The 22,178-nt window shown below is 45.8% G+C and overlaps 1 protein-coding gene across 1 annotated transcript in view; it reads left to right on the top strand.

Annotated features, from left to right (window-relative positions):
- LOC108010420 (uncharacterized) overlaps positions 1 to 22,178 on the top strand; it is a 67,063-nt gene that overhangs the window by 29,437 nt on the left and 15,448 nt on the right. The window lies entirely within an intron of this gene.

Raw genomic sequence — 22,178 nt, 5'->3', positions numbered from 1 at the left:
GACATAACTCTGCTGTGGAGTATCGTGTTGTAATGGTTTATGGGAAAAAATCTGAACATTTTGCTTCTCCGTTTTCTCTAGCATATCTTCTAAATTGTACCTTTTATTTTTTCTTTTTTTCACCACAATTTCTTCAATCTACTTGGTACAGAAAATTGAGAAAAATCACAATACCTTTCGATCGGTGATTCACTCGTTATGATCGGACTATCATTGCAGATTTTCAATTCTTCAATTCAATCAAAATAACTTAGTTTCAACGGAGAGGGACTGTACCTATGTAGATATTTCGTAGCTTTAAACTCAGTTGTTGACGACTTGTTAAGCGATAACCCAATCCCAATCTACGATAAATGTGGCACACAAATATCATTAAATTTGGAACAGCACTTGATTTTATTGTAACAGTACCCTTTCCAAGGGGCAGGCTTAGTTGTGCTCCAGTTTGGAAATAGGAGAATAGATAAGAAGCGTTTTCGGGAAGTCAAGTGGGTTGCGAGGGGTGAGCGGAGAGCGATAAAGAACTCGATCCACAGCCCCTGCTGGTGACTGCCTCCTCGCATGGGTCATATAATATAATTAATGCTATGAATTACTTGAGAGCCCAGCATCCTGCGCATCCTTGCGTGCTGGGTGGTCCATGCGGGGGCCACAACACGATGATTCCCGGCCTTCCAAGAGGGTGACCTGCAGCCCAGCCACATCCCGATGCAGTGAGCAGCATCAACACCAGTTACACACACACCGGACTCGAGTGCGGAACGTGTCTCCTGCCCCTGTCCCCCGAATCCCGGATCCCGAATCCCGAATCCCGTCCTATCCAGGACTCGTCCGGCCGCAGAGGGTCAGTTATCCTGGCTGGCGTTGTTGGGGATATTCCAACACGTTGCTGCTTGGTCAGCCACATGCACTTAATTGCTTTATGAGGCGGTCACTCGCTTGTTATAGACTTCAATTTGATTTTTCTGCGAGGCGGGACGCCGGGTGTGAGTGTGCGAGTGTGCCAGTGGAAAACGAGACGCAGGGGATCAATTATTTTCCGGAGACTGCGGAGGCTGCAATGCCGCAGGACAGAGACGTCGGCGGCGGAGCCGTTGACCCCAAATGATATTTTAAATGCAGATTTTGGCACCCGAAAGTTTTTTAATCATTCCGATGGCACTCTCCATCAAACCGGTTACAATGATGATGGTGATGATGATGACGATGCTGCTGATGGTAATGATAATTGTGATGAGGATCGCTGGGATATGGGTCCTGGGACGGCTACTGCGACTGCGACAAGGAGCACGTCAGCAGGGCCCAACTTTTTAATGTCAGTTCCGCGCACTTTTTCCGTCGAGGTGCGAAAAGAAATTGAGCCAGATCGCCTGGGCTGGTAGTCGAATGCGGGATACCCCGTGCTACGGGAGTGGCTTTACTGGTTGAGGAGCTGCAGCTACCTCGAGGATACCCCGCGTCAGGTGGAGAAACTTTGCCAGGAAACTGGAAGTTTGTAATGGCTTTTTGTTTGCGACTCACGCACACAAATCATTGCCCCGCAACCCTTACTTCATCCTGTGTCCCGGCTGAAGGTTTCCGTTTGGGTTCGGGCTTGGGTATGGGTTTCCATGGCAAAGTCGTTTGATACAAGTTTTTCGCAAGCATTCCGCTTTTTTCCTGCCGCCCGTGGCACATGTCTGAGTTAGTTCGTGAGGATTCCGGATTCCGGATTCCGGACTCCTTGCGGGGCTTGCGAACACTTAACATAATTTGCTGCCCCCATGACAATCGCCGGCCGGTACTGACCAGTGGCCAGGACAACGTCTTTCTGGTCCTGGAATGGGTCATCCGCATTCTGATTATATTAAAATTGTTGCACATCATTTGATTTGATTTAAGGAATGCCTCGTCAGCCTTTTGGGGCATTGAGTGAAAGTGGGAGAGCGTAAAATTGGTAAATGGAATATGGAAAATGGTAACCATTGCCATGGCTGGCAATCCCCCCGCCTCCCGCCCGCATCCGAACACGGGGTACTGAGACTTCCCACACCCCCGTGGGCTACATGGTATTTCCATTTTGGCACTTAAGTCAGCCAAAGTCAATTATAATCAACGCCTCCCCAGCAGGCAAGACAAAGCATCCCTGGCGCGGAAAGGATTAAAAAGCATCAGGACGCATACGTGTGAGTTTAACTTATGCAAAAGTGTTTCAAGACTTTGGCTGATTGCCAGCCAGGAGGAGGTGGAACCCGGTGGCTGCCGCCGGCACTTTCAGAGCCCAAAAAGAAGAGGAACTTCCATTCATATATACGGTGAACACACATCCACCTCCCGGCCACCCAGCCCAGGTTCATCTCTCATTACCGTCCATAAATATGCCACAGAATGTGTCAGTTTTCGCACTAGCCAAACCGGGCTGAAAGGATAACCAGATGTCCTGATATCCACCGCAAACTTAATTGCTTCACTCCGGCCAGGACTTCTTAATGTGCGTCCCAGCTCCACTTCTGCATGCTGCATTCTGCGTTCTTATCGCGGCGAGGCCAAAAAACCATCAAGAGCATCCTGCCCAGCTTGGAGTGGCACTCGGTTTCGGTTTCGGACTCAGATTCAGATTCGGTTCCAGATTCAGATTCAGTTTGTGTTTCTGTTGCGGTCTGTGGCACGCAAATTATATGCAAACGAGCTTAATATCCGGCCAAACAGAGCCACGGCACACACGCACGGGTCCTGGAGGTCCTGGCCAGGCCCACTCCTTTCCTCCTCCTCCTGCTCTTGCTCGCTTTTTTCCCCTTTTCTTGCCATTTAACATCAAGTTTCAGCGCATATAACTCACTCGCACACAGCCGTATCCTGGGTGACCCTGGTAGTCCTGCTGCCCAGCTCCGCCCACCGAGGGCCACTGATAATTTCACTGCACTCCACTGATAACAACATTTAATTTAATGCCCGAGGTCAGCAATATTCCATTTATTATTGGATTAAATTCGGCAGCAAAGTTTTTTGCCCGCTCGCCGGACGGATGCGGAGGCGGATGTGGATGTGGATGGGGTTGGGGATGGGGATTGGGATGGAGATGCAGGATGCAGGACGAGGGACGTCCACTATCAGTGCGGCTGGGATAAGCGGCTGTGGCTGGGCCCTGGATCTTGTCGGCCCCTCCGTGCCAACCATGTTTGTGCATTTTTATGTGGCACACACTTGTCGCACTTGTCGTCGTTGTCCCAGCATGTCCTGGCTGCTGCTCGTCGTCCTTTGTCCTGCCCGGCTGTGCCTTGCGACTAGACGACAGGAAATGTATTTACAATTTTTTATGTATCGCTTTTTTCTCCGGCAGCCGCATGAAATATGCATGACTCGCTGACTGAGTGACTGGCAGGAGGCGGGACTGGGGCAGGTCCTGGCTGCAGGACCTCGCTCTGGCGAGAACAAAATGCCCGTAAGGGATTAGCTGCTGCTGCTGCTGTGTCCTGCCGGAATTTGTTGCAAAACTCATTTAAGCCAAGTTATGTCGAGTATGTAAATTGTTTTGGCCGGCCAGCCTGCCGCGCTTTCCATTTTTTCGCCACGAAACTTAATTGTTTTAGATGCAAAGTCATCAGCGGACTCGGAATGGCAGTAAACAAACAACATAACGGAAGGAAGTATCTCACTCGAATCTCAGTCAACCATAAAGCCCAGCACACACGATGAATTTATGCATGAAATTGTCGACGCCCGCGTCCTGTCCCGCCCCCCGCCGGCCGCCCGATTTTCGGGATGTCTGTGGCCTATCGAAAGGAAATTGAAACAAAACCTCATTGCAAACAGTCGTCGGCGGCGGCAGGAGCGGGAATGCCGTGTGTCCTGGCTTCTGTTGCAGGCAGACATCGCACAATTTCCACTTCCGTGTGGGTGGATGTACGGCGAACACTGTACAGTGTGCACACACATATGTGCTCTCATTCGCAGGACACTTTTTGCCGAGCTGATAACAGTGTTCGTCTGCCCCAGCCACTCGGCGTCCAACGCCTGCTCCTGCTCCTCCTCCTCCTCCTGCTCCTGCTAATGTGTCACATGTAGAATGCGGGTGCCAGGATTCATTTCTCTGTGTGTGCGAATGTCCTGTCTGTCTGCTCTGTCATGTCCTGTTTGTCCTGCTTGCCTTGTTTGCTCCCCAGTCCGCCCGTAAATAGAGCATAAATGGTTAATTCAATCATCTTTTTCGTCTGACAAGACGAATTACACTCGCAGCAGCTGGCGCAACTTTAAAGTCAACAGTCCAGGAGAAGCCCAGCTTCTGATTGGGCCACTTAATTGAGCCGTGAAAAGGTCGAAAGCCCAATGAAATTCCAGGCCAGTGCATAGACTGCAAGATGCAGCGCACTGCCGATAATGTCTGTCCGGACTGAGGACTCCCGGTTCCCAGTTCCCAGTTCCCAACTCCCGGCACCGGAATCGGTTAAGGTTTAGTGGCTTCGGGACTCAATAGCCAGCCAAGTGGGTGGGCAAGTCCAACATGGTGGACTCGAAAGTGGCCCGCACATCCCGGCTCCATTCAAGCAAATCGCATTAAGGCTCATTTGTTTTGGCAGCTGCACCTTGGGTACCCCAACTCAGCAGGAAGATTCCAGTCAATGCAGGACCAGGCCAGGATTCTCTGAACTAGGAACTAGTACACAGAAGAAAAAAACACAAGGATCAATACATTAGAAATAGATTTACTAAATATCATTTTTCTCTCTTTGAAAATTCTCCCAAATTGAAAAAGGGAGAAAAGAACGAAGGACATTAAAAATGGAGTGGAAAGATCCTCTTTAAATGTTGGTTGTTTTAAAGTGCACTTTTGTTTGCTCCACTTGGGAACCTAATTTTTTGAGACTCTGCATTTCAAAATCTGGAAAAGAATGCTTTCATAATAAATGTGTTTTGACTTTTCTGTGAAGGATGATAATAATAATCAGACAAAAACAAATTGCAATTAATTAAACGCGAATTCTTCGGAGCATATTAAAATAACTCAACGGCGAGTTCTTCAGAAGAAGAGGATCATTCCACTTTGTCATGGCCGTTTACTGTACACAGTAATAATGATAAATTGTATCACGTGCCAAATGTATGTGAGATATACTTAAGTATATTGTATGTCAGATCTCTGAGCTAGACAGAAATATTCGAATCTCGCCAAAGTATAGAAAGTGATGGCGAACATATCGAAATAATACGCCCCGTATCATCAAAGTTACTTTCTAGTGCCCTAATTTTTTTCTCTGTCTAGTCATACACTTAAAGGAGAACTGCCTGTCCCATATACTCCATCCATCCTGACTCCTTCACATTTCACAGCTGGTACCGAACCCTGCACATTTCTGGCTTTCTACGCAGGCCAACCAAAGGGTTTTACCATCTACCGCTACTATTTGCCATACGTGGTGCCCCGATAACATCTCCATCCTCTATCCTGGTCCATCCAGCATCTTCATCACACGTTGCGCCCACAAAAACTTTGCCTGGCTCCCCCTCTTCCGGCGCCCAAGTAGGATGAAAAGTTCCCAACAAAAGTCTCAAATTTGTTCCAATGTAAACTGTCGCTTGGCTGGGCCTTATCAACAATTGCCCAAGACGGAACCCGGAACCTGGAGCCCGGAAGACGCAGGACGCAGGACGCAGGACTCCGAAGCCGTACTCCCCGTCCGAAGGAATAGTTTTAAGCTGCTTAACAGCTTCTTTGCATACGCCGGCGAAAGTTTTTGGACGTTGGCAACTTGATTTAGTGCTCTCTGACCTCAGTTTAAACATAAACAGCCGCGTCCAACCATCCACCATTCCCCACTCAGCCCAACCAGCCCATCCAACCCTTCTGGTTACCCCACTCAGGCGGGACAAAAGTTTTCACTGGCAAGTAAGACATAAATGGGATTATGATCTTATCACGTGCCCGGCAGCCAATGCAGCCCCACATCCGCATCCTGGATGCCCAGACATATTCGGGGGACATTATAACAACACCTTCGCTCCTCCGGTGGACAACTTGTTCTGCGACTGCTTGGACAAACAAGTTTGCGGCTCAGCTTTGTCAAAGACTTATTCCTTGAGGTTAAGCGACGGCTGGCCAGGAGCAGGACGACCCACACCCACACCCATCCTCCTCCCGTCCTGGCGGAGGTTCACAGTCTGCGACGACTTAATATGGAAAATTTTAAGTACATTTCCCCTGGACAAAGTGGGGCTCTGACTCGAAGAGCTGGCGAAACTTTGGTGGTGGCAATCTTTAATTAAGAGCGGATTAGTTTGGACATGGGTTCGATCTGCCTCAGACGCAATGACCTCCACTCCCACTCCCTATTCCAATCCCACCAGCAGCAGCCACTTTCAATCTTTGCTCTTTTTCGGTTTTGCTCTGATTTGCATCTGCGGTTTTGCAACCACCAGCAGCTGGCTTCATTAGTTAGCCCACCTCCCACTGCTGGGAATCTGAATGAATATCCACTTCTTGGGCAGACTTTTTGAGTGCGCCATTAAAATTTAATGCTTGTAAGAGATCAGCGCAAATGGCATCCAGTAGTCTCGATTCCAGATTAGCTGTCAGAAGTTGTTCAATTTAATTTCACGCTCTTCTTCCCGACCTGGCGCCATCTTAACGTTCCTGTTGCCAATTTTTTACTCAACCCCCTCCCCTGCTCCTTTGCCGATGATAAGGCCATATCTTTCTAGTTCGCTTTTTAATGGCTTTGGGAAATTGCACGCGCCGTTTACGCGCTCGTTAGAGAAGCTCCAGAAATGTGCCCATCACAGAACGGCATTATGGTTATTGATAAACCGAGGGGAAGTCGGTGGTCGGAGGAAGCCATCAATGGCTGACTGACTGGGAGTGGGGATGAGAACGGCAGGGGTGCAATTAACCCACAGACAATGGGGCAATTGGCGGGTTAAAGTCGGGAAATAACGATACGAGCACTTGGTTATTCAGGGCCGCAACTCCCGCCAGCATGTAAATACTTTCTTATAATTTTTACAATTCTAATTATGCAGCCGAATTACAAGCGACAGCGAGACGGCTCTGGCGATGATTATGGCGGGCACTTGGCATAATTAAGATGGAAAGCTCCATGTGTGGGTACTGAGCCGCACCGCCTGAGATTGTTCCCAGCATGCATAAAAAATAAGAGACAGGCGACGGCGACGGCATTTTAAAACTTTCACAAATTAAGACGAGCGCTGGCAGACGCCACAACCCCTTCTATTCGTCCTTCCGCACTCCCATGTATCCCAGTCCGGGCAGGACGAACCACCCCGGCCTGGGCAGACCCACCCACTTGCCAGGACTCATGTTAATCAGGTTATGATAATTATTTGTAACAAATTGTTGCCAGCCACCGACTGGAGGGGTTGCAATTAAAATGTGGAAACTCCACGGCGCGGCAAATCGGGCCAAAGCTGGTGGAAAACTTTATGGAAATGACAAGGCCAGAGAAAGAGCCCGACCAGGCGACATTTTCATTTAGACAATTAAAATTTAAAGTGGCGTTAAATTATACAGGCATTAGTGGAGCGGCCGGCGGGTGGGAGCAGTGAACCATGTCCAAACCAGGACATGTAGCTCCAAAGAGTGCCCCTCAATTATTCAGATGGCACTGGCTCAAAAACTTTTCTATTTGCACCTTCCTCCGTCGCGTGTCACTTTGTCAGCTACGCAAGTTGTAAGTTTCGAGGCAAGACCATCACCATCACCATCGCAATCACCATCCCCACCCGCCGACCAATCACCTTATCTGTCAAAATGGTGGAAATGAACTCGGCTTTCCACTATCGCCGCAAGTCGGGAAACCCACTCAAAGCCAAACCGCAGGTCGGCAAGCCAAGACTCAGATAGTTTTCTTCGGCCCAGGGAGCAAGGAGCACAAGTTACAGGCAGGTGCCCGAGAAAAGTTTTGAGTTGACAATTAAGAAATTAAGTTGCCACTTAGGCAAGCTGTCAGTGTCAGTTTGACAAGCAGTCACATAAGCAAACGCAAACGCAAACGCACGACTTTGCAGATAAAGATAGGGATACGCCGGAAGTCGCATACATCATACACACCGGCACTGTGATTCAGATACCCTTCAGATACAAAGGCATACCAACTTTTTATAAAGCATAGTCAAGGTATATCCCGAGAACTGCTCTTCAGGCCTGCTCTTTCTTAATAATCGGGGTCAAAACCTTGCTATAATAATTTAAAAACCAAGCACAGAATAAAAATCTTTAAGAGTTATAGTAATATTTAGTCAAAGATCCATACATCATCATATATAATACATCATCTTATTTAATTTGGGTCACCACATCTGTGTAAGGGCCAGTTTATCGAGTTCCTGTCAATGTATCTGATAGCTAATTGGCCAAAAAAGTTTAAGACCATATAATCGACTTCCCTAATTGATCTGAACGTCTTACTAAGCCGATAAAGGGAGTTTGAGGATTCTGAGTCCCTGTAACTCTAACAGGCACTCTAGAAAACCAAATTTCCTTAACAGGGACTTTATCTGTCTGCGCAATATTAACCGGCAGTCGAGAAACTGGCCTTAAGAACAGGATTTCTTTACCTTCACCTGGGATTGTCCCACTTACGAAAGGGCATTCGGAGTTCGCTTGGCTGGAAACTTTTTACCGCCCGCTTCGTTTACATTATCAACAGACTAACACCTTGCCAGTCCGTCCGTGAGTGCGAGTGCTACCTGATATATCCGTTCCTGTTGCCGCTCTTGGCTATAAATGCCACTCATAATTAAATCAAATGTTTGTCTGCCGCTCGCAAACTTTCGCTGGCTCTTTGCGTGAAGCCTGAGCATTAATTTCCTACGTGCGCGTTAGTTGTTGCTACTCTATCACGGCCGAAAGGTAAATAGAATGCGGCAAGTTCCGCCCCAGGGGAGGCTTTTCATATGCCAGCAACCTCCGAAACCTCCGAAGCCTCCGCAACCTCCGCAACCCCCAACCTCTCAATTATACTGCCGTGGCATAGTTTGCGCTCTAATGAGCGTTTGTCTGTGGCAAGCGTATCATTTGCTGCCTCGACTTGCGTTCCTGTAAATTTTGTAGCCTAATGTCTTCATACGTCTGGTTATGGTTATGGTTCTGATCCCCCACCCCAATCCACATCCACCCAGCCCCTTCCCCTCGGGCGCTTGCCATATTGCGATACTTTGCGTGTTCGGATGCGTTTGGCATGCCAGAATGATATTAGTCACACACCGATAGAGAAGCGGGGAATCGGAATTGGCCGGGGCAGACAGATGGAGATACATTTGCACAACAGCATCATTTGGCAGTGCAACCCGCCCCGTGCCCCGTGCCCCATTTGGAGTTCCACAGTTGCCAACGCCATGCGAGAAAGAACGAAAGAGTCGGTGGAGCGGGGTCAGAACCTCCTCCTCCTCCTCCTCCTCCTCCTCCCGGATTGTTGGCATTGCTCCTCCGTGCGGGCGAATGTTTTTGGTGTGCCATGTGAATTTCAGGCCCTTCCAGTGCGGCAGCTCGTTAAAGTACCGGTTTTCCGGGCACCGCGCCACCACCACCTTTGATTTCCATTAGACCCCGCCAACTTTGACATTATTCCTCAGTAAACAGAGAAAAAATCATGAATAGCGGGCAAATGTTTGGCAACTTCCGGTTTAAAATGGCCATCCCAGGAGCCATTTTGACAAATCTACGGACCAGTGGAGTGCTCATGGAGGTGGAGATCGAGATGGAGATGGGAGTGGGGTGCATAATGGATGCGACGATAAAAGCCGGCGACGGGCAACAAAAGAGCCACCAAAGCCATGTAAACGATACCTAATTTCCGCTGACGGGGGGCAGGATCAGTATGGTCAGGTATCCCGGTAGGCTGTCTTGCATTCCATCACCCCGACACCAACTCCACCTCCAATTCCAGTTCCAAATCGGAAGCCTCGGGCGCAGTGAGCCGTGAGCCTTTATAAACTTATCTCATAACATTAATTGTGGTCAACACTTTTCGGCCATTTAACCCAAATGGTCGGGAGAGGGAATGGTGTTCATGTATGTATGTTTACATTGTCAGTGATTTATGCAACTGCGCCACATGAGCCATAAATACCGAAATGCCAAAACTTTTACCCTGGTCAGGTGAAAGCTACGTGTGTGTGTGAGTCCTGTGTGCTCCCAAGTGGCCAACTAAGCGGTCAAAAGGCTCTGGCCCACGCAACGAGCCACACAAACGGACCAAAGTTAAATATTTAAGCAGGCCAAAGCATAGCGAAAACAAGTCAATTAATTTGAAACGACCCTCGGCTGTGGAGAAAGTTCTGCGGCATAAACAAGAGTCCTCGATAAACGGCATTACTATGCACTCGGAATAAAGTTGGCCCTTAGGAAATGCGCCACACTTTTGCCTTTAAGAGCCGGGTTTCATAAATTTAATCTTACGTTTTGCCACAACATTTAAGTGACTCAGTTCTATGAAGTACAACTTTTATTCTAATTCACACAAAGAGGGCTTTTAACAGAGAGTATAGCATTCTTATTCCAGTCTTATTCCATTTCCGACCCTATAAAGTTTATTTGTCCTTAATCAGCATCAACAGCCGAGACTTTCCTAACAGTCTTCTTTCTGTTGCAGGCAGTATGTGAGTCGGAAAAGAACGGATTGGGCCACTGTGTTCTACAGTTCCCATATAAAGGATCGGAAAATAGCGTGACAACGTTAAAGCTTAGCTTTATTTATTTTCTAGATTGAAGCATTTTTTTAGATTTCAGAACTACGACATTTTTGTAAATCAACAACTATATAATAAAGGTGCCATAAGATCGACCAAAAAATAAATTTGACAATATAAGGAAACATAATTATTTCGTCTGGGTTTTATAAAAATCAAGAAAGGAAGCTAACTTCGGCAAGCCGATGTCTACATACCCTTCCAGGTCGTTCCTATGGAAGCTATGTATATCCAAGGCTTTCCGACTTTAAGAGAATTACAAAATATAATCACAGAAATATTAAGGTAATGTTACATTTCAATTTACTAGCAGATATGTTTTACCGAAAACGAAATACATTTATTAAGACATTAATTTTGCAATCCTTCCTATGGCAGCTATATTATATATTTGTCCGATTTGTATAAAATCCGATCGTTCCTATGCCAGCATATGATATGAAGTTCTGGAATTTAAAACAAAATATATTCCTAAAAGTAGAATCAAATATTTTAAAAAGCACCGAAGTTATATTTAAATTTTATTTTTGATTATTTATTTAATTATTTCTATAGGATCTGTAGGGTATAGTAGTCTGATCCTACTTATATACTACCTGCAATACAAAAAAGATTATTGAGAAAGTTTAGTCAACATGGCATTAATACAAGAGACTACTTCTCCTTCAATGCGTTGCAAACTTCTGTCTAAAATCATTATGCCTACTGCAAGGGTATACAAATCATGTACATATCTGCAATAGAGTACGATCGGAAAATTATAAAAAAGAATATGTATGTACCTCTGCAATATCGGTTTCAGCGATGAACGTATAATTTTTATGTTTTTAAGAATAGAATCAAGAGTTACAAAAATAATAAGAAGATTAAATTTTCAGCGTCCTCTCTTTTTTTTTTGCCGATTTTTTGGTGAACAACCTCCCAACGGAGCTACAATTTCTCTTAGTGAGTTCCACATATGCCACTATATCAATCGCATGACGCAACGGAAACGGAGCCCTAAGGCGGCGAAAACAAACATCGCAGCATACTTTTCGGCATCGTCAGCACGGCTCGAAGGACCAAAGGGCACGGACACGGTTACAAGCTCATTAAACGATTCCCCGCCTCAGGTGGGGCAGGGGGCGCATAGAGCCGTTAATTTCTTTTTATGAACCAGCTGGGAAACATTCCGGCAGGACGAGGGCCGAGGGGCCCAAGACAACAGGCGAAAAAATTAAGAAAATAAAACTTACACTCGAAGATAGAGATCCGAGAGGCCGGCAGCGCTGGCGAGGATGTGTCCCATTCCCACTCCCGCCACAACAAAGAAGCAACAACTGAACAGGCGAACAACTGCTGTAATCAGCAGTTAACGAAATATAAAAACAAAAAGGGACATCGGGCTGCTGGCTGTGCGCTAACGAGCAATTAGATTTCATTCTAAGCTGGGGAATTAATTGCAGTTCCTTCCTCGCCGGCTCCCAGCGGGGGTCCTTGGGGCAGGAGCGGCCAGTCCCTTGGCCTCAAGGAGGCTGCGATCCCCGCCATATGCTGTCTCCGCTCCACTCCACTCCATTCCGGAGTGGATGGCCAATTGGCCCGAACGGGAATCAGGACGGACAGGGGTCTGGGGCATCTTCACATCTTCACATCTTCACACTGCTTGACAACGTAAGCACCTTTCGAAATTGCACATTAGCACATTAGCCCGCCACCCAGACGGCCTTGCTCGCCGGGACCGTAATGAGCTTCGGTTTCGGCCACAGTTTGTGATTAATTCTTTATTGTGCTTGGGCCGGGCAAACAACTGGGGTTGCCCCGGGGCCAGGATTTGTTGGCAATGACCTGGCCACTTGGCTTAGACGAGCTCCTAACGGCCCATTTTGAGCCATAGCGAACTGGCCCAAATTAGTATGGAGCTTATGGCCAAGTAATTCCCGCCATGTGCCATGTGTGCGGATGCCTCGGCAATTTGCAACAAAATTCGGGCCCTGCTTTAAATTGTCACCCCCTTTCCTGGCCGGCGCGCCGGGGACTATCGAAGTCATTTAACCAAAAAGCGATTAATCTATAAACACATAAACAACATGCCCAGCCAGAAAAGGGAGCTGGAATGCTCGTACTGCAGAAAGAAACAAAAAATAAAGGGGAAAGGATGAAAAACAGGCGCAAACCCAGCGGCGGACACTGAAAAATGGCCAAAATCAGTGGGAAAAATCGAAAATCGAAAATCGCGCCATGGGCAATGGGCAATGGGCTCTTGGCTGGCAGTTTATGCAAATGTTTGGCCACATGCAGTGTGTCGCAGCCGATTTCCGGCCATGTGTGACAGTGGCCAGTGGTCAGTCGGTGGACGGGGCGAGCCTGGGAGGCAATAAAAGTAGCCGCCGCCGTCGTAAACAAAAAACGGGCAAAAAATCGAGTGGCCACCAGGGATCTGAGGCCTGGGAAAGGGATGCGAATGGCGGGATACCCTGGTGAGTTCCTCCAGGGATCTCCTCAGCCTGACTAAGGATCAAATTTGACTCGGAAGATTTCCGTTCCGAATGCATCCTTTTGGGTGCACCTTGCACACCGGAATGGGTATCGCCCTCTCATGGAACTCTTTCCGTCTAGTCGGGATTATCTTTCGAACCCTTTCCATGGCCTATCCTCCGTTGTGGCCGTCGCCCATTTAACGGTATTTGGCCATTTGCAATTTATGGTACTCGCCCTCCACTGGGGACCCTCGTCCTCGGCGAAATCTGGTCGAAAACCGGGGTTTAAAGCCTCTCCTCACCCTCTTCCGGTGACATTTGCATGGGAATTTCATATGCAGGCTATTATTGTTAAATGACTTTGACTGGCAACATTTTCAAGTATTCCCAGCACTGGATTACTTATGAATGGGGCATACTTTTCCCAAAGCGGGACAAGGAGATCCGAGTTTTTACAAACATTGGTCACTCATAATTCCCATTTCCGCCTTATTTTGATGTTTTAATGTTTCAAGAAAATTGAAGGACCTAGAAAGGAAGAAAAGGAAAGAAAAAGGCAACCAAAACAGAGCTTGAGAAAAAAAGTCAGAGACCGGAAATATTTACCCAGGCGCAGAGGGCAGGGCGGAAATCACAAAGTAAGCAAATTGTCTGGCAAAATAAAAATTGTTTCCGCAACGCACGGACGCAGTTGGGATAGCCTGGGATGTCCTGCAGGAGCACTTGTTGCAGTCTCAGCTGGAATCAACAGGGGCTATAAGTATACTGCAGAAATGGTTAATGTATTTAAATATATTAGGTGTCAAAGGTAGGCAAAGAAAAAGAAGCCATATACATTAGGATATAATCTAATGTATATGGCTTCTTTTTCTTTGCCTACCTGATATTTTGAATAAGAACATATTGTGGCATACTTTTAGACACCTTTATAGGTGTTTTTAACACCCCAGTGATTTCCGGTGCAGGGAGTGCTTCCTCGACATTTTGCTTATTGCTGCACCTTATACCTATTTTGGTTCAAATAGAAACTCCGAGTTACCAGGCTCTGTAAGTATTTCGCAGACTGTGTTAATATACTTTTATATACAAGGTGTCTAAAGGTAGGCAAGGAAAAAGAAACCGTTTTTTTCCGGAAATAATTATAGGAGATTTTAACACCCTAGTGATTTTCGATGCAAGTGAGAGCTTTCACCACATTTTATTCTTTGTATCAGCAGGGCCTGTAATTATTCTGCAGACTTTGTTAATTATTTAAATATACAGGGTGTCTAAAAGTAGGCAAAGAAAAGAAACCGTTTTAATTCTATATGAATCTATAGTACTTTTTGAAAAAGATCATATTGAGTCATACTTTTAGACACCTGTATCCGTGAATTTAACACCGTAGTGATTTCCGATGGTTTTCCGATATAGAGGTGGCTAAAAGTAAGCTTCAGTCGGGGGTGCCACACAAATCACTAGAATTTTTCAATCACTTTGTAACGTAGTTCTGGGTGTCTAAAAGTATTAGATAAAGGATTGTCGCTATTCAAATGAAATCATTGTAGTTCCTAAAAAATAGAATAGTGCATACTTTAAGACACCCCAAATGACTTAAGAAAGATTTCATTTCCGACTGAAGCATACTTTTAGACACCTCTATACGTGATTTCAACACCCTTGTGATTTTCGATGCAGGAGAGTGCTTCCACGAAATGTAATTCATTGCTGCACTAGACTTATTTTTTTGGTTGCCATAAAAGTGAAATGTTTCTGTTCTGCTATTTGAGTTCCTATTTCCCGGACTCCCTTGCTCATCCATGTAATTATGTTTTGGAATCCCCGTCTGCCTCCGGCTGACTGACAATGGAAACCCTAGTACCGTGCTTTGATCTAACAAACACATTGGCGCACAGGTATATTCGGGGAAGAAGTGCCGGTGACGGGAGGACAAAAACGCAACCACCCACGCTCCCCTCCTCCAAAGAAGGTGTTCCAATTAAGTGTGGGTGTATAAATGGGGGGGGGGGGGCGCTATTAGCGCCCATTTCCAGGGGACCGAGGGGTAGAACATCCTAATGAGTTGCCTGGTAGCCTTTGGACATTGAAATGCGAGTGCCGAAATCTGTTTCTCCTCTGTTATTTTGACGCCTCACTCGGAAATGTGGGGGGGGGATGACTGGGGTATTCACACATGTGTGTGTGTGCTCGTCTTGTTTTTCTGGTTTATTGGGCTAATTCAATAACCAACAAAACCGAAACCGAAGCAGGCAGGCGGTAAAAAACCGATGCCGAGCAAGGACATCGCCTCACTTGGGGGTTGGCAGGCAGTCAGCCTTAATGCATGACAGTTATCTGCCCACAGGATTTCCGTTTTAGATCATCACACACAGGGAAAACACACAGGCAGGCAGGATATTTCGGGGCCATTGGCTGTTCGCACTCAATCAGATAGCTCCAATCTCCTTGGCCAAAGGAATTCGGCAACCGCAGTCGTGTGTGGGTGCGATGTCCTTTCTGGCAGGACTTCAAGCCGGGCTTTAACCGAGCAAACGACTCCCTTTTTGGGTACATTTTTGCATGTGTTTTAATTTGGCAGGCACTAAATCAATTCCCACCCTCGAGCGGGCACACACATACGAGTTTATAACTTTATCGGGCATAACGAGTGCATTATCCTGGCACAGCCTGGCACACGTCCTGCCCTCCCGAGTTGTCTTGTTTTGCTGCGGCATTTAAAAATAACTTTAATGGAAAATTTATCGATCTGGCAAGGGTCTGGGCAGGATCTGGGATGGGGCTGCTCCTGCTCCTGCTGCTGTTTCTGATCCCCGAGCGGAGATAAGCGACGCACAAGCACAAAGCCAACGTGTGTAGGCAGTAAATCGCCTGAAAAGAAATCAACAAGGATATTATGTGCCTGCCTGTATCCTTGTATCCATGTAGTCCTGTATCCTTGGCCATTTTGCAGGTTGATTTCCCCTTTTGTTGCTGCGCCCAGAAAACATATTAAGACATTTTAGTGCCGTTTTCACTTCATTAGTTTCGATTTGCCAGCGATTCCTTGTGAATGCAGTTCGGATATGAGACCCGGGCAATCTATAGGGGGATGCAGGGATGCATCCAAACGAATGGTCTACCCATCCCACCCGACCAGGGCTCACATTTTTATGAACTGCTCCCAGCTGGCAGCCAACAAAGTTCACACTTACCCACCGAGGAGCTACTTAATTCAGCTGCCGCCATCTGGGGAGTCGACTGGCTAAACTTTTGCCAAGAAAAACTCCCAGCCGAAGTCTTAATCATGGCGCGGGAATTATGAAATGTGCTGCGTAAGGCGATGGCAACGGTTTTTGCTGTTCGCAGAAAACCATTAGGCTAATGTACTGGCTGAGACTGTTTTGCCACTGTTTTTCGCCGAAGAGTCCGGCCAGGGATCCTCTTCTTCCAATGACGATTGTGTTTCTTCCACACGAACTGATTGTCCACGGCTTCGAGTGGACTGACAAAAGACACTTCTCTCATTGCTGGGGACAAAAAAAGGGGGGGGATGCCCCAGGACAGGGCACTTAACCTAATAACGAGCGCTGTCCGCGGAGGAGCGGGATGACAGAACGTTAAGTAAACGCCATTTGAGCCACTTGAATGGGCGGGAAAAAGTTTTGAAGAACTCGCATAAAAATGACAGGCGCAGAACTTGCGACAGGACTCGAGTCCTTCGACTCCCTCGAATCCTTCGGTCGTCCGATTGTCTGATTTGATGAAGACGCTCGTTCCGCAGACCAGGCGCAACCGAAAAATTCCGCGACAATGACAACAAACAAGGCGAAAAGACTGGAGAAGATGGCTGGCGAAGACACAGCAAACAAAGATGCAAATCCGCTTAAGTATCTTGCAATGATTGCCGTCAACGAGGTTGGTCCTGGGTTTGGAGTGACGAGGGGGAAAAAAGAAAGTCGCTGCTCCCCTCATAGCAAACCCCAAACCTCCCCCGCACCCCTGACTTTCCCTGGCGAACCACTTAAAGTGATCAAGAAGGATTCACAGTTTGTAAAATGGAATTTTATGGCTTAGTTAGAGTAAGGGGCGCTGGAAAAGAAGAAGACGACGGCAAAAAGGAAAATATTTTTTGCGCGGCCGAAGGGAAAAGTGAACAAATCACACCCCATTACAAAGGAGTCGCTTGGGGGAAGGGACGGGGGAATGGCCAGAGGCGGGCCAGGACACGCACATCTCGGGGGGAACGGGGGAGGGGGTGCAGGCCAAGGATCCAGGAAAATTCCTCAGCAAGGACGCTTTTTTCCCCGGCTGCGCTCCTTTTTTGTTTCCTCGCAGATTTGGAGCGGCTTATCGCGCGACTTCATTTGAATATTCCGCCATCCCCCCTCCCGCTTCCTCACCCCGCACTTTGTTTATGCATTTGTTAATGTTGTAACGGAGATTTTTACGAGTGGAGCGGCATAATAACAATAATGAAAAGCTATTATGAGCCCGGAGGATAATGCCGGCACAGGAAAAGAAATCCAGTTCGACACGCCCACGCATCCCACGTGCCATTTGGCCATATTAAGCGAATTAGAGGGAGCAGGCAGGACGGGGGAGGGGGGACAGGTCTCCTGGAGGAGATAAAAGACCCGGAATAGAAAAGTTCACTTCATAATTCGACTTTATAGCCGCTAATGGCAAATTAGGCGACACATACCCCTCCTTGTAAGTTTAAAAGAAATTGAAAATACAGTGCCAGTTACTCTTAAAGAATTACAGGAAAGGGTCTTCCTATATATCTACGAGTATGTTGTGTTAACTGTATACCAAATTAAAAGAAAATTATCATGGACAGGGGTTCCCCTCGACTTGTATACCTATGAACTGAGAATCAATGGTATAAAGGATGGTATACGGTATAATGGTATATTGGGTTTCCTAACCTCAGTCCACATTTGGCCGCAAAATTTAATATATTTTCATAAACTTTTAAATTTGATGCTGTTCTGCAATTATAGAAGGCTGTATCAAAGGATTGGGCAAAAAATAGTGAGTCAATCGAATGTATTGGTATTTATGATCTGGTTTTTGAAATATTTTTAAAGTGTTGAAAAATGACAAAAAAAAAATAACAAAAAATTCGATAATAATGTAAAAATGTAATATTACGAGTATTTTTTAGGAAAGCTGCACAATAATGAATAGTGATCACCGAATTTAATATATTTATTTACTATCGATTGTCAGAAAATTGCTAGTTAATATTATGAAAAGATCGGTACATGGTTTACCCAATAGGGAGTGCACTAAAACTGATTTTACGCATTTTTTAATCATCGTATAAGGAGCCTTTTTGCGTATGTGATATTGAGAAGTTTTGAAATAAGCGAGCGGAAACGAGGTGGAAATGGAATTGGTGTCCTTTGGGTGGGCCATAGATTTATTATTCCATCTGGGAGGAAATGTAAAGAGCCCGCCTGCCCAAAATCAGGTGTTATGACCTCCCCTCACACCTATGGCCGATTCCTTTGTTTTATCTCGGCTGGGAAATTCTTTTGACTTGGGAAATGTGCGCATGAATAAAATTAAGTTGATGGCGTTGCCGTTTCCATTTCCATTTCCGTTTCCTGCCGGAGGTGGAACTGAAACTGGAGACGGGGCATTGGCACTCGAGGGAGCTCGAGTCCTGGCGAGGCTGAAGTGCGCATGAAAGGCCACTCGAATGCCATAAGAATCATTAAAAATCGTTTGTTTTTCTGTTTGTGCTCGCGAGTGGATTTTGTGGTAATCAAAATAACAACAAAGCGGCGAAACAAGTGCCAAGAAAAGAAAAAAAGTGAAAGAAGCTGGCATAAACAAAGGCCGAAATGAATTAGACAACTTAATTATAAATGAACTGGGAGAGGAGCCGGCCAGACAAAGGATTTTCCACTCATTGTTGAGCGAGGAGTTGCCGAAAAATCTACAAAACTCTGTTTACCCACTCATTAGGCGGGACTGCTCCAGCTCCATCTCCATCTCCAACTCCACCTCCTCCTCCGGATCCGGTTCCGTGGCCCTGAGACGCTGCCAAGAACAACAACGGAATTAACAAGTTAAACAGTCAACGAGCTGACTTCGCAATGACGAATGCCAAATTGAATGCAATTACCAAAATAGGCTAGCTGGGGAAAATCTGGGAAAGCAATTGCAGGACGGGATTTGGATTGGGCTTGGGCTCGGGTTCGGGAGAAGGAAGATAAGGCCTTTGTCTTTAATTGAGTTACTTCGATTGCTTTTGCAAAGCCGGAAAATGCATTAAGAGGGCACAACAAACAGGCCAGCATCTTCAAAAGGTAATCAAGGAAAGGGCATCCGATCCATTATTATTAGGTTTTGCGAAAAGTGAGTCCATAAATTGACCAACTGACTAATTTTACATTAATCGGTTTGTATTACGATTGTAGTTAAGATTTCTGCAGTGTAAAGACTTTAGTAATGATATTCACCATATGTCAGACTTAAAGCATTTTTTGCTCGATGATCATTGTTATGTTTGTTCTTATCTTAAAATATATAATAAATTCTAAAATGATTAATGTTATGATAATGACCCAAATATTTCAAACACTGAATGGGATAACAACCAAGTCAAATAATAGTTTTTATAAAATAAACGTATATAAATATTAGACTTTATTTTTTATAAGCATGCTGAGGGTATAATGTTTTCAGTCAGAAGTTTGCAACGCAGTGAAGGAGACGTCTTCGACTCCATAAAGTATAAATATTCTATTCATCACTAGACGAGTCGATCCAGTCATGTCCTTTCTATAAGTTTTTTTTCTAAAATATAGCTTCATTATTTTTGATCACACTCTATTCCACTCCGGTAAAAAGCTTTTAATTAATATTTCAAAGTTACAAATTCGATCGGATTAATTACGAAATACCCATGCAATTTATTTTTGTATGCATTGGCTAAATTAATAGCAACATTTTTTATATTTTTGTGTTTTGGTATTTTACAAGTAAAGTGCGAAATTTTAGACAAGCTAATTCTCTGGACCTTAAAGTTTTGAGAAATGCGATCTATCGATAGAACTAAAAAGTGCTTAGTAACGCAACACTAAATGTCATGGTGCTTAAGTGGCATTTAAAAATTGTTCAGTTGGTTTCTAGAAATCAGAATCAGTTCGTAACTGTAAGATATTTTGTCTCACTGCTTTTGAAGAAAGAAGAAAGGTAACGCTTGTGTTTAACTCTTTTCCTTTTGCTCAAGGTGCTTTTCAACAGCTATTTAACCAAGCCGCCCTTCATTCGCTTCAAATGGGCAAATAAAAGCATTGTTTTGGTTTGTTTGATAATGTTCGTAGTTTTGTTTGCGAAGTCTATTTGGAATTTGGACAGTGTGGTAGCGTGGGTAAGACACATCTCGTGGAATCACTGGAGCACACTTCAGCTTTTCGGCATCTTAATAGCTTGGACGACCTTGGCCGTACCCCATGTTATAAATCTGAGCCGCGTTGGCAGGATATGCCGTCAAATGTAGGGGTAACGGTCGTGATCGCTCCGGATCCTGTTGCCCGTCATCTGCAGCCATTCTATGTACTGAAATGGAGAAATAATGAAAGTTATATTACTGTAAAGGTTATTCAGTTGTGTTTTAAAATGGGGTAATGTAGGATAGACCAATAGGAAGCGGCCTCTCTGCCCAAGCAGAAAAACCAGACTATTGAAGAAAGATTGCATTCTACCTATTAGCACTAGGAATAGAGAAACTCAGAGGAATATAGTATGACGATTACTTCGTTATTTTTGATCACATTCTCTTCTACTCTCGCTTATATCATTTATTTAATATTTCAGAACTACGAATTAAATTTAAAATAAATCGGAGTGCTGTATCATATAGCTGTTATAGGAAAGCTCTGCGAACACATTTCTCCCATTGGAACTACCTGCAAGGGTACTAAACTGCGACTTGCCAAAGTAAGCTTCCGTTCTCCTTTAAGGATGATTTTATTGTCTTGTGCATAACATATACTGAAGTTTTCTTTAAAGACAGAACTCAGGAACTTTTTACTTGATAAATTTCTTGGGGTTTTGAAAGATATTTCTGCTCCTGGCAGCGAACTTATGTGCAATTTCTATAATAAAGACCTATGTTTTTGCGGAGTCTGTGTGGAAGCTAAAAAAGCAAATCGAAATAAATAGGGTTTCTAGCTTAATAGATCCGAGCGAAATGTATTTTTCCCGCAAAACGGTGACATTGGCGACAAAGGGAGCAATGAACCGACACTCTGCGGCTATGTACTAAATGCAGAGGCTGCGTATATAGCGGGGTATATATATGTGGGTTCGGGTAACTGTCATTCGATACCCATTCTTAAGGGGGCGGGGCCTCCGACTGGCCACGCCCCCGCACATAAAAAATCCCTCCGCAAGTGGGAGGAGCCTCGGCGAGAGCGAGAGGCATATAGCGCAGGAGCAGGATCCGACGAGTGAGAGAGACACAGAGAGAGTGAGAGAGAGATGGAGAGAGCGAAAGCACGGCAAACTATACAAGTTGCACTTTTATTTGCGAAACGGGGGGATTCCAGATGGTATAGTGGGGGGCCAAAGGACAAAAGGACGAAAGTCAGTTGGCAAGTTTTGTTTGCCTAAACGCTGTACTCCCCTGCATGTGGCACACAAAGGAATCAAGCAAATAAACACATCACTCAGCAGGATGGAAGGATGGAAAGACTTGAGCAGGACGGCAGGGGGAGTGGGGTGTTTGTCACTTTGGCGACATGTGTGACGGCGACGATGAGCCAGGACTCCAGAACGCCAGGACTACAGTCCCCGTCATCTTCATCTTCAGCCCGGGCATCCTTGCAGGAGTTTCTGCCGCAGACAGGCCTACAAGTGGGCAATTCGGGGGTGTGGGTTCCAGAGCCAGGACTCAGGACTCCGGACTCCTTGCTCCTGTGCTCCTCGCAAGGCGCAACACGTTGCTCGAAAGACGCTGCCAGGTGCCTGGCTTTGCCGAAGGTCCTTTGGCCATCGGTAGTAAATTACTTTTTGTTTATCAAGCAGCACACACACACACGT

This window comes from Drosophila suzukii, chromosome X (assembly GCF_043229965.1).
Source record: "Drosophila suzukii chromosome X, CBGP_Dsuzu_IsoJpt1.0, whole genome shotgun sequence".
NCBI lineage: Eukaryota > Metazoa > Arthropoda > Insecta > Diptera > Drosophilidae > Drosophila > Drosophila suzukii.
Note: the sequence above shows the minus strand (reverse complement) of the source record. Positions and strands in the feature narration are given on the sequence as shown.